We start from the raw sequence: 14,870 nt of genomic DNA on the forward strand, positions 1-14,870 counted from the left end.
TCAATTTTTGAAGATTTACAATTCAGCGAACAATTCATTGAATTATATTAAATATTTTTCTTTTCTCAAACTGAGAAATAAAATATTTTATTGAATCCAGATATTGACTTGGCAGCGAGAAGACATTAATTATTGTAATTTATTTGTAATAAACATTTATTTTCTGAATTGGTTGTGTTGTTATTTGTTTATATATATATATATATATATATTTACTGCTAATTTATAAACTATTACTCCTCTGGATTTCCGAATTCAAACAACAGCCTGAGCTATCCGGATGCTTGCTCGTGTAAAGCCCCTTCTGAGGCCAGGCTGGATTGGTTTTTCCCACCTTGTCCGCTAGGCTACGGATGGGGGCGTTACAAATTGGAACACAGCCCAAGTCCTTTCAAAAAATTTTTTTTTGTGTTTGTATTGTAAGTATTTCATGTCCGCTATTAATTTTGTTGTTGTAAGTATTTCAAGTCCGTTGGTTATTACTTTTGATATACTTATTAAACTCATAATTATTTTTGGAATTTCGCATTTGCTTTTGCATTTCAGAATTAAATTCGATTGCTAATTGAAACTTATTGTTCATTTATAAATTACTAGTATCTTTGATAAATTACATTAAGGTGAAGCAAGGTATTATTAGGATTATTTCCATTTGGTCAAAAAAAAAAAAAAAACAAAGTTTGGGTCGCAGTAGTGTTCGTAGTTAGTATTGTATTTTGTATGTATTATAATTATATTATTTATGTTCTATTTATACTTGTTCTATAATAATACTTATGTGTAATACGATGGAGTATGTCAGTATTGATATTCCGGAGCAATATTCCGAATTGATAACGGTAGATAGAACCGGCAATCTTGAAACAGATACTAGATCTGATTTTGGACAGTTGAATATGTCACTGACTCCGCCTACTCAAGGGAGTTTTCATTTTAGACAACCATCTGTGAGAGCTAATAATTTTGAATGTGGAGGTAGTTCGCAGTCACCTGCGGATGAATACAATTTCAGTAGATTTGTCAATATTGGGAGTTTGAATGAATCTTTTCGAGATCAAAGGCAAGTCACTTTTAATGAGCCTTTAATGATTCTGGTACAAATAATGATAGGAATTCGATAAATTTTGGAAATTCAGGTCCTGATAAGAATGAGGTTCCTTCTAGGTACTTGAATCTTAGAGATTATTACCGAAGGGTTTCTCAAATTAGAAATTCCACTCCCAAGACTTCGTTACATCCGCGGTATGGTGCTCCACCTAGGAGAACTCAGATGGGTGAAAATGTGTTAACAGGGTTGCCAACTTTGCCTAGTACTAATGAATCTTCAAATGTTGAGCATAATCTCCTGATGAAGTATACATTTAAAAGAACTAGTGATTTTCTAGAGTTAAAATTTAAGGAATTGAAAACAACTGATGGCAGTAATAGTTTGCTAGTTTTTGAAATATTAGCCAAAATTGAGGAAACTCTAATGGATACTAACTATTCTTTGAGTATGATTCTTTCTGTTCTTGTCGGGAAATGTGAAGGTTCGTTATTAAAGGAAATTTTGTTAGCGTTAAATCATCAAATAGCTTGGAATGAGTTAAAATCTAGGCTTGTTAAGAATTTTAGTACACCTGTTGCATTGCATTCACTTATTTCTGATAGAATTTATAGACGTCAACGAATGTCTGAATCAGTTACTCAGTATGTAAGATCTATAGTAATTGCCATGAATGTATTAAATTTTATGGATAGTGAGTCAGACATGGTAAATATCATTGTATGTGGCATGAATCCAAACCATAGATATAAAATGCTGAATTATTACATCCCAGCTACCCGATCCGAGTTAATGGATATTGCTGATAAGCATGAATTAAACTTTCGAAATCAATTGGAATATAATAGGGAGATGGGTTTTTCTCGGAAAAAGACTAATTTAGTAATGTTAAATCCTGATCAAGGTTTTAACAATAGAGAATTTCCAGTGGGTGATAAAAATTTTTCTTTGAATAAAGAATTAAATAATTCTTACCCTACCAATGTAAAGAATCGTTTGAAAGTAGAATCTCAGGTTCATAGAAAAAACAAGATTCCGAATGAACGGTCTGATCAATTCAAAGCACCTAATGCTTCAGTTAACACAATTCCTAGTGAATTGGATAATACCGTCGCTTCATTTGTGGTTGGTAAAATACATAATTATTTAACAGACATTTGTGTGGATGGAGGTTCAAGCTTTAACATCGTTCGACTGGACTTAGTGCAGTTTTGTGGATTAGAAAAAAATATTAGATTGACTCCTGAAAAGGTGGTAAATGCTCCGTCCGGGTTAAATTTTTCAACAAACCGGGAGATAATATTGACTTTGAATCTCTCAGGTCATTTTGAGAGAATATCATTCAAGATAGTGGAACAGTTGCCTTGCATGTGTCTTCTGGGAACACCTTTCTTACGATCAACGAACTCAGTTATAGATTATGTTTGAAACTGTTTGATTCTACGCGGGGGAAAGAAGCGGGTTAGGTTAAATTATAAGAAGATGATTCAACATAACAAACATCTTAGGGGATTTAAATCTGGTGATGAGTCTGGCCAAAGGGATGAAATGTCAACTGATCATCACTCTAATAAACATTATGTTTCTTCTGTTTCGAACTTTATGGTATCGATTTTTAGTTGTGAAGATGGATTTAATTTTCGGAAAAAAGATGCGAGTATTCAGTGCGATTTGGATTATTTTGACCTTGAATCCAAATTATTAGAAATTCCAGCGCCTAGTGCTATCCAGCTGAATCATCTGAGATCTATGATTGATTCAGAAGTTGGAGACGTTCGAAAATTCGAAGATTCCATTGAATCCATGTGGAAGGATGAAAGTCGTACGAATTTTGGGAAAACACTGGGTGGTGCGATTGAAAGGTCCGTAGTTACAAATCCAGTTGGGACTCAGTATAATAATTCATCTTCAGAGGGCAGTTGTGTCTCAGTTATTGATAATTTTCATGGAAATCAGAGTGGTGCAAATGAGATATCCGAAATTAACTTGGAGAATTCGGGACAGTGCATTGCGAATTCTCGGTTAATGGACAAATTAGGAAATAGTAGTTCAATAGAAAATTCGGGTCAACCTTTAGTTGTCGATTTAACATCTGCAGTTCTTAATGTTGAACTTGGTCATAGTGAACATTAGGCGGGCAATGCTAGGTTGCCAGATAAGGATCTAGATAGTGTTGTGAAACCCGAAGCAAATACTAGTGGAAAGAAAAGCAAGCGTAGGAATCGTAGGAAGAAAGGATTAAAGAATAAGACTTTAGTGGTAACTCCGGATACAAACTTAGCTGAAAAGAAAGTGGAGCTTAGTCATAGCAGTGGTCCAGTGAATAAAGTGGATAAACTGAATTCTTTAGATGGTAGCAGCGGCTCTGAAGTTTCAGATATTGATATAGATCAAGCTGAAAACTTTCACAAGTTGATTCAGAGAAATAAAAAGTTTATTTCGGACGAGCCTCGTACATCCAATAGTTTACATGATCAGACTACCATGCAGGTGAAAAATCCGGAATGCACGCAGTTGAAAAATCAAAATGATAATCGGGATTCTTGGAGATTCAATGAACCAGAGGTGATCTCTTTCATTGATTCTATAAAGGCAAAATATAAAGACGTGATATCAGATAAAGTAGGGTGTACAAAAAACTTTATTGGTAGATTGTTATATATGTTGTTTATATATGTTTGTTTAAAATTTGTGTCTTATAATCTTTTTGTATTCCGTAGCTTGCCAAGAAGAAGATGTCGAAAAATTGTTGGTTTGAGAATTTTTCTTTTCCAGGGCGGCGAGTTTTTAACGTGCCCGTTACAAGTCACAGGAAAAAAAGAAATTATAAAAATAAAAACGAAAAATCTTCGATAAGAAAAACGGTAAAATTACTATTATTGTATTTAATATTATGTGTTACAGCAGGAGACATAAGCTTATCCAAAAAGTATCATCTTCGAATTTTTTTAAAATTAAGAGAGAAAGAATTAAATGTAAAAATAACGTTTGTGAGAAGATTTCCTTTGCCTTTCGTAACCGAGAAATATCAAGGTCTTGGCTTATGCGCTGGTCGTTGACTGCGCATGGTCACGGCTTTGCGGCCGCAAGTACCTGGCCTCGGCTACCTTACTTGGGCTGTGTTGTATGAACGGGTAACATCTGGAGGGATTATGCTGTTCGAATGGATTATGAATCTAAATGGACGTTTCGTGTTGGTGCACGTTTCTTGTATTGAAGTCTTCGTTTGTAGAAGAGTGTGTTATAGAAGGAAATAAGAATATCCATTACAAGTGAGAATTATGATTATAGTGATATTTCATTTTCTGCAATATTTCGTGTATTTGCGTTTTTTGGCAAAATTAGTGAAAATAGTGTTGCTTGGAAATTCGATAAAAGTGTTGGAAGGGAGGCTTGGTTTAGTTCTCTCTGCTTCTATTAGCAAGCAAATTGCAGAAAGGTGCATGAGTTGTACTCAGAATTACGTAATTATAATTGTGTCTATATTTTTTCTCGATTTCGTGAGTCTGGGAAATTGTGGACCTACGTCCCATTTTCTCAATTGAGTTTCTAATTGAATTGAGATCTTTTAAATTGAATCCTGAGCATAACCTCACCTTACAGTGGAATATTCTTGTTTTGATAAGAGAGTCCGAGACAACTGACTGCAGAGAAACTACTAAAAGTTGAGGTAAAAGCGTGGATTTTCAGAGGTGAGTTAATTCTCAATTTTTCTATTAGATTGTCTGTCTACGTCTTTATGTGTATTATGTGGGTTGTCTTGTTGGCTCCATTTGGTTTCGTTTTCAGTGGAATAATTATCGCGAATAAGCTCGGCAAATCCAGGAGAACAAAGGTGGAGGGATATGTACCCGAAACCTATGAAATGTGCTACTTACCCTATGTTTATTACAGGTTTGAAATTCATGTTTTTGATTCAAAGAGTAAAATCCGAAAGGCTTATTAATGCTGTTTTTGAATGCTGAAGAATTAATAGTAAAATTTGATTCTTTTTTTTAAAAATAAAACTTCGTTTGACTTGTTCGTGCTGTTTGGAGTATGTTTGACCGGTTTGTGTTTCAGATGTTTCGATGTTGCAGCGCATTCAATTGAGTATAGCAAAGTTGTTTGCGGTTGTTTTTCGTCGGGAATTTTTCTGTTTTCAAACTAAATTGCGACAAATTAATAAAAATAATTTCTTTTTATGATAAGAATTTATGAAACTTTTTCTTCGGTTTGAGAGAAAGGGAAATCTTCACTCAATTAAAGGTACGAATTTATTTCTTATTTTTAAAGAAAGGAATATATTAGTACTAGACAAGAGAGGTCCTAGACTGGCCTTGAGTGTTCATATTAGAGTTAAGTGTGAGAGGTCCTTGACTGGCCTCGAATATTTGCGTCAAACTTCAGAGGTTCCTGACTTGATTGGAGAATTTGCTTTATTATTCAATTTTTGAAGATTTACAATTCAGCGAACAATTCTTTGAATTATATTAAATATTTTTTCTTTTCTCAAACTGAGAAATAAAATATTTTATTGAATCCAGATTTTGACTTGGCAGCGAGAAGACAGATTAATTATTGTAATTTATTTGTAATAAACATTTATTTCCTGAATTGGTTGTGTTGTTATTTGTTTATATATATATATATATATATATATATATATATATATATATATATATATATATATATATATATATATATATTTACTGTTAATTTATAAACTATTACTCCTCTGGATTTCCGAATTCAAACAACAGCCTGAGCTATCCGGATACTTGCTCGTGTAAAGCCCCTTCTGAGGCCAGGCTGGATTGGTTTTTCCCACCTTGTCCGCTAGGCTACGGATGGGGGCGTTACAAATTTACAGTGCTTCCAAATGAAATAGAGATTTGAAACTCTGCATAATGGTACCTACCTTATATAATGACTTGTCTAAGTGAAAGCTTCCAAATATAAGTGATGTACTATGGAAATTTTTATGGGCTAAACATTGTCCATAGCCATTAGGTACTTCTTAATAAGAAAAAGATGGGAAACTCTATGAAGATACCCTGTAACAGTTTGGAATGAAATTTAGGAAGTTGCTGTGGAAAATCTTTCTTTGAAAAAAACTGTCCTTAAATCAGAAATCGGGAACGATTCCGTTATTAAACACATCATCTGCACTGGGATATTGTTGTCAATTGTCCGGGTAGTCGAGTTGGTGCTCTCCTCGCTGTCTATCATGTGCGCCTTTGGAGTACGGGGTCCCGAGTTCGATTCCCGGTAGAAGAGCCTGTGGAACTTTAACTCTTCTCGATGTATCTGTGTTCGTGTCCCTGTCGTTCTAGATTAATAGAAAAGCGAGCTAAGGTCACCGTGAAAAATCCGTTATCCGGACAACGGTAAATTGTACACTCCACATCAAAGAAATTGCGACAGCTAACGCCGTGCAGCTAGGTCACCCAATATACATTTTTTTATCCCATAATCTTGTCTGGTAAAGAGACCGTCTCTTTCTCCTCCTTTCTTCTTTCCCATACAAAAAATTGGCTAACAACATGAACGCCATTTTAATTTCTAACTACACATGTATTAGCATAGATAAAATGAAATAACAAAACCGAGACGAAACAAGATTCATAACTTAATTTAGCGAGAAACTGACACACACACACAAACAAAAATTGAAACCAATGGATGTCTATTACACATAGGTTCAGAAATGAGGCAGAGAGAGAGAGAGAGGGCTAGAGAAGAAGGAAAAGGAAAGGGAGAACATAAAATAATGTGGAATTTTTAACTTGGTAAGAAAAGAACCTAAAATTATAAAGTTCCGTTACCAGAAATCCAACCGTAACATAGAAATAACGATTGTTTATATATATATATATTTTTAGGACTATTCGAATATATAGACGATGCTTGAAATATTCATTAAGTCACTTTCAAAAACGATAGCATACTCAATTTCTAGTACAACTGTAGATCTCACAGACATATCTAGGAAAATGTCAAACGTTTAACACAATGTTTTGTCTCCGCGTGGTTCGGTTGTAAATTCGGTAGTGCTCATTGGACGTACTAATGCAAACTACATTCTAATAAACCCAGTAGGTAGCGTAGGTCATATCTTCCATTCCAGACCACTAGTGCAAAGTTAACAAAAACAAGAAAGAAACGAAAACAAAGAAGAAAGAAGGAAAGAAAGATAAAATTGAATGAGTGCTATTTTACTGGTAAATTATTATCGGAAATATTCTATATTAAAAGTCCAAAAAGTATCATAATTAAAAATTACAAAGGTTCAAATGGAAAATTGGATATTCCTTATAGATGTAGCAGACTTTGCATGTTTCAAATTTCAACGTAAATAAATCACATTGAGTTATAAGATGGAAACAAATTTGTGTCGAACTAGTATAAATAAAATTTTGTTTTCAAATTACCAAAGTGGTGGCAATTTTCTAGTCTTTTCCGAAGATTTATCTGTTCCGAACATGCAGCATCACTTTCATCTCTTGCGGATATAACGTAATTTGCACAGATAGAATGAACACGCTAGAGCTAAGGACCACCACCAACCTTAGGAATATCAACTTCGCTAAGGCGCTAAGGCACATATGTATACAGTATACTGCAGTAAGATTGGTGGTTCGAAACCCAGACAAGGAAAACTTATATTCCTTCACGAAGTGTCAAGGTAAATTATGTTAACGAGCCTTACGGATGGTGTTTGTGAGCGTGATGGATTTGGGGGTCACCATTAGACTTATGGCTGAAATGTCCCGGCCGTGAAACTAGGAACAAACATCTGAGTGTATTTCAATATGTTAGACATCTCGCGCCAACTTTCAGTGTTCGTTTCAGATGCAGTGGTAAGGAATTTGGCTCATCCATCCTCATCTCAACACTTTTGAGGCTGACGAACTTGGCTGCACTTTTTGTACCTCTGCTGTTTTTGTTGATATTAATTCTACAGAACAGTCCATTCCCTTTTCTAAAATTATTTGACTTTTCGTTTTTTTCTTCTTCCTTTTTTGCAATATATTATTACCCTGTTTTGAGCTCGAACGACTGCCGCCCCCCAATATTCAAATTGGATCCGCCTCTAGTTACACAATTAAGGAATTATCCACAGAAAGATACATTTAAAATTTTTTGTTGTTTATTACAAGCGCTTACATGCGTGGAATAAAAAGAAATTTCTATTTTACGTAGATACCAATGTAAAGTAAAGCTAAATAATGTTAACTGGAAAGCAAAGTTATTAATGTTTAATTTAGTCGGCAATGTCCTAGTGAGGTTAGCGAAGTTAGATAGTACCGGATGTGGCCCGAGTGACCATGCGTACTCATTACATGGTATCGGCATTTCGGTATAAACCCAGCGTCGTGAGGACAATTGGGAAACTACTAGAAAGAAAGTATTGAACTCGGTGACTTCAACTTTCGGCTATTCAAGATTTGTCTAATAACCTCAGGCAATGAAATTTGCAGATGTTTACTCAAAAGAATGTGTAAGCGAATCTTGAATTCAAGATTGCCTAATGTGAAATTATGTTGGTAGTGCTGACAAGAAATGACATAATTTAAGAAATTTGAAGTTTCTAAATTTAAAAAAATAAAAATAAAACGTACACATCAAATCAGTATAAGCGCAATTACACTATATGACTAGATATTATATTATATGTTTGACATCAAGATATGAAAATGTTACATGAAGTATAAAATGCGTTACAGAAAATATAAAATTCAGTCACAAATTCGACGAGAGTTTGTATAATTCATAAAATTAAATTAAACAAAGCACGAAAGATCAGTATAAGCACAATTACAGTATAGATAGTATACGCTTGACATCGAGCATCACCATTAAAAGTGTACATTTTTAATTAAGTGCAAACTGTTTTAGTGCAGTATGCAGGGGTCTGAACCGAAAAAAAAAGTTACAATAAAACTTATGGGACAGATTCTTCCCATCAAGTATAGGCATACTCTAAAAGTGACCAGATATTCACTTAAGCTTCACCCAATATGGCTGCCATATCTCATGTGATCGCCTCAGTCTATAGAATATCCATGTTTCCTTGATTTCTTACCTTTCGTTCAATTATACGATTTTGAAACTTATAACAAAATATTTTGTAAACAAATTTCTTCTCGTTTGATATAAAGTACATCTCTGTAGGTTAGGTAGATATAAAGTTACAAATGAAGGAGACGGTTGTGTCGTTTAATCTTGTATCTGTTTGTTTTTCTCAAGCGTATTTTTCTAATTTTTCATAAAGAAAGCAGATTTCATCAAACAGTCAAAATGTTTAAATACATGAAAATACAGGAGGAAACCTGGATGATGTGATGATATTTTTACATGAATTTTCAGGAAGTAACATGGCTTTGTCTCTGTTCCGAAAAGGGTAAGAAAACCTTTAAAACTACTCAAGAGATAGTTAATTGTAACAGGTTATGAGGATATTCAATAATTCTACCACGAATCCTAAAGAACTAGTAAAAGTGGGATAACGTTTCCAATTATACTTTTATGTATCCCATGGGGTGACGCACTGGCTTTCTGTCGATATTTCACATACAGAAGACTTACGTCACACTAGTCACTTACCCCTCAGTTTTACTCTTAAGAGCAAATGTGAGCAGTCGGCATGTATAGAAAGTGTACCATGAGGAGGTAACTTTGCTGGAGCAACATATTCAAGTAACTGATATGGCGGGCAACATATTCAAGTATTGGGGATCGGAAGAGAAAATGGAGAACGCTACCTTTTTGTTTGGACATAGCAGCACCATTGCAGTGACGTAACTAAGGGCTTGGAGGCCACCCAGCAGACAACATGGAATGGGGTTCCTTCTCTACGTCCTACATCATGATTTGGGGCCCAGTGATGGCTTCGCCTTCCCCGCAATGCGGGGTCTGCTTGGCCCTTAATTACGCCAAACCGTATCGTTTATGTCCCAACAGTGTACGGTGCCAGGGATGAAATTTTTTTTGTATTTTATGTACCATAAATTGTTTCTATCGCTTATAAAAAAACTGAATTTTGCTTAAATAACGTTTTCGCTATAAATTATTTTGCTAAATAAGATTACAGAAACTTCCGTATAATGAACTATTGTTCTCAAATGCATCATATTTTGTACATGTCAAGTGTAATTCTAGCACGTTCTCATATTTTCTTTCTCTATTTTTTTTACTTATATAAATATTATTTGTATAAACAAAGAAATCAAAAAAATACGATTGACAGAAACACAGGCACGTTGAATATGGCAGCCACGTTGGATGTAGCTCCAGAAGAATGTTCGGGGACTTTCAGGATATTAGTATACTTCATAAAAGAAAACTATCCTGCAAGTTTCGTTAGGCTACCAATTTGCGGTGGGTTTGTCAACATTTTCCGCTACATACTGGACTATTTAATAAGAACGTGAAAATACTTCGAAGAAAAAATGATAACTATTAATAAGGTGCAGGACTACCAACGTATGCGAGCTAAACGAAGTGGTTTAAAAATCAACTTTCGCCTAGTAAGAAAATTAACTGTGTCATCGCTTTGATTGACGTAAGCATAGCTAGGAGGTATTAGGCGAACCTTGAATAGGCGACACTTGAAGCCCGGTGAACTCCCATCTAGTAATCCAGCATTAACGGCGAGGGGGAGATGTTCTGACCACACATCACTCCAAAGGCATGAGTGCCGTAAACCAGCTTTCAAGCCATGGCCCCCTAAAGGCTATTACGTCAGTGTATTTTAAAGTTTAATTCAGTGATGGTAGGTAGTATTCTGAGATTTATTATTTTTCTTTTTCCATTTTGCATAATTATGTTTTTTCTCGTTATTATATATATAAAACATTCTAGCAGTTACGATTTGCTCGACTACAAACACGGAAGTGTACGATAATTTGGAACTATTCAACTTTTAGGTGAAAAAAAAGGTTGTATACCTATATAATACATCACAGTCTTATGAGCTTGTATAAGAAACAGAAAGTGAAATCTGAACTAGGAGAGATATCTGAGTTTGAATCTCGTGATTGGTGACACAACCCGAGGCCATAGATAATAAAAGATGATGGTTGGATTTGAGTTTAGTGTCAGGTTCTGCACCAAGGCTACATGAGACGCGGACCTATAGCTTAATGTGTAACTATAATATTATGGAGAATAGGCGCATCATAGGGTTGCAATAAGCTCCTGTTATAAAGTGTCAATTAAAGTTGGTGTTGTGAAAGGTAATTAAGGATTTCATCCATTTGAAACAAATATAGTATTAGCAAAATATCTATTTGTTAAGACAATGAACGTGATTTTCTTTGTTTAACATGGCAGTCAAAGATGCAACGCACATTAGAAAATAAAAAAATTTTTAAACAAAAATGCAGTTGCACAGAATAGAATATTAGCTTCAGGTCCTTTAATTCAGGATAATTGTTCAGAATAGGAATCTAGCTCAGCAAAATCGGGGAGAATTATTTTTAGTATTATTATTTTAAAAATGGCGTGAATTTATATCACATCGAAAAAGTAAATAATTACTCATCTAAAGTTCAAAATGTCAAATACAAATGTGCTAACTAAGGTTTATATAGTGATTAATTATATAAGAAAAGAAGGTAATTCTTACTGTATGATTTATATATGGTCAAATAGAGTTGAATACAAAAATCTAAGCAAGTGACTTTTCGATACAACTGATAGCAATAGAATTACAACAATCTTCAAAATAGATACAAAACTATTAACGTTAAATATATATATATTTAAAGAACTTACCAATTTACTGTATAAATTGAATAATAGGAGATCTTCCAAAATTCAATAACGAAATACACCACCTTAAATGACCGATTATCACATGTTGATCACAATCAAAATGGTCACTAGTAATGAAACTTACTTCCAAATCCTTTTTCTTAATCAAACACACTTCACGATACAAAAATATATATATTAACTTCATATTAGGATTTGCTCTATATAACAAATTCTGGTAATAACTTCGCGATTAATTATACTTGGAATTTTCAAACATTGTAAACACATTTTCTCCGCCGATTTTTACTTCACTTATTAGGTGATGTTGCACCTTAGCAATTCCGAACTATTATATTTAGCCCAACCCGGAGCTATTCAAACGTAGAACGAGTAGTTCCAAAAATCACCGTTGGCGCTGACAACCAAGCATACGGAGAACGATACTAAGCTTCCTCTCGACAGTAGCTGAAAGCACTACAGGGTAGGAAACTAAACCAAATTATCCGGACTCTCGAGAGACTTTTTTTTTAAACTACGGAATAGAGATTTAGATCTCTAACCGTTACACACATCCCTTCGTCCATTTTTAAAAAAAATGCAATATTTTTTTATAATAATAATCTAGTTTCTTAAGTCTAATGTCATTAATGTATAGAAATCTGTAAGCTAAATGCTATTATGAAGTTATATTGTTGTCGAATAATTGTTAATTACTATTTACTACTATAAACTAACCAAAAATAAGAAAACCAAAGGAAATTAAATAAAATTAAATGCAAAACTTAAACAGAATAGAACTAAAGAAAATTCCCAAATAACTACGTAAAGTAATAAAAATCTACTGTATGACAACAATATACATTCATAAATTATAAATACATAACCAAACTACATATCCAAAATTATACAAAATCTGCTCTATACATACATACATATATATATATATTGATCTCCTATTTTACAATAAATAATAAGCTGAATAATATGTAATATAAATATATAGAATTTTATCATCATATATAACTTCAAATATAAGCATATATATTTGTCTTATTAACAGTTGACAAATTTAATTCTTTCATTTATTTCAAATCTATCTATGTGTGAGTATTAATAGTTATCTTGATGGTAGATTTCTTCAGATATTTCCAATTTCTCAATGACTAGATGATAAATTATGATCGTGATGAGCTCATTCATTCCATAACATCCACATAATGAGGCCAAATACATAAATATGGAATAGTCGAATCAGCGACTTTACATCTTCCAATTTACATTAAGGTCTTTGTTATTCCTGAAAATAAAAGTACTTTAGTATATGTGCACACATTAATTTAAATTTTTACAACTTAGGAACATACAAATGATAACAATAATACTACAATTCCTAATGACTGAGTTCCGGAACAATACAAATAAATAACATTTATACAAGAATGATATCAATGATTTTACTATATACATATGCAAAAATGAACTATGAAATTATGATGTATTCATATAGAAATATCTACCGATACCATCAATTTTACATTAAGTTATCTCACTATAACAATTTACAGATTGTAAACACATATCTTTATAATCGTGGTATCCTAAATTTCTTTGTTAAAGAGACGTGACATTTCCTAATATCACGCTCGTCCGAATCATTTTGTACCTGGACTGTATTTTTCGTTAACAGCTTAATAACAGTGTATGGCCCTAGCCATCGATGACATAAGCTTTTCGTAACCTTATCTGCAAGGGAAGATTGGAATTGGGACTTAATTAATAATTTATCTCCCACTCGATATGATGACACTATTCTGTTTTTGTCGTATAGCTTCTTTCTACGCTGCCATGCTCGTTCCATATTCCGCAAGGAATTCAACCAGATATCTGGATCCCTGTGTCGAACATCAAGTGAATCAACATTCCATTTCACATCTAGTGGATCAAACACTGAATATGTATATACTAATTCCATCGGACTGAGTTTATGTTCTGAGTGGACAGATGTATTCAGAGAAAATTCAATTTCATGAATGCCTTTGTCCCAATGATGTTGCTTCGTTGCAAAGTATGCTTTCAAAGAGTCCTTGATCACTCGTATGTAACGTTCACTTGCGTTACTTCCACTGTGGTACGGTGCTATTCTAATATCCCTTATACCGTTTGCATACAAGAAATCCTGGAATCTTGCTGATACGAACACAGAGTGATTGTCATGGCATAAGGCGTGGATAAATCCATGACGACACATCAACTTATATAGCTTTTTTATGATTACTTGGCTAGATAAAGTTCTAAAAGGTTCTAAGAAAATTCTTTTTGTAAAAGAATCTACAACAATTAAACAAAATCGGCCCGAACTGGACTGTACGAGTGGTCCAATGACGTCACAGGACCATCTTCCGTTTGGAAACGTCTCATAGGTTGATATCAACTGTCCCATAGGTTTAGTATTCTTACTTTTGGACTTCTGGCACTCAATACAAGAAGTCACATAATCTCGAATTTCTGCTATCATTTCTGGCCACGTATATCTTGCACAGATCTTAGAAGCACATTTGGAAAAACCCAAGTGCGCCCCTGGAAGAATATAAGAGTGGTAGAATTCAATGATGTTTCTTGATAAACTCCTGGGCAAACAAATCTTGTAAGGGTTCTTCAAAGCTTTAGTACGCTTGCATAGGATATCCTTTACAAGTTTATATCCCTGAACCTCCTCTCTGTTTTTCAACCTAGTAATTATAGGGCTCAATTCGGGATCCTTTTCTTGATGATTCTTAATAGAAAGTTGTGCATAAGGCATATTCCATATATTAACCATAAATAAGTTAATGACCTCTTCATCTAATGAGGGGTCTTCATTAAAATCTTCGAAATCTTCTATATTGTGTAAAAGTGATAAGAAATCTGCAGGTACATTTAAGGACGAAGGTACACTCTTAACTGTAAAGTTAAATTCAAAAAGCCTATATAATAAACTTCCATATCTCTTAACTCTTTTCAAGTTTCTAAGAGCATAAGCTAGACCCAAATTATCGATTCTCAACTCAAAGGGTTGATGTAAAAATGTACGAAAACGTTCCAT

Source organism: Thermobia domestica, chromosome 4, assembly GCF_964235325.1.
Source record: "Thermobia domestica chromosome 4, izTheDome1.hap1.1, whole genome shotgun sequence".
In the NCBI taxonomy this organism is placed as follows: domain Eukaryota; kingdom Metazoa; phylum Arthropoda; class Insecta; order Zygentoma; family Lepismatidae; genus Thermobia; species Thermobia domestica.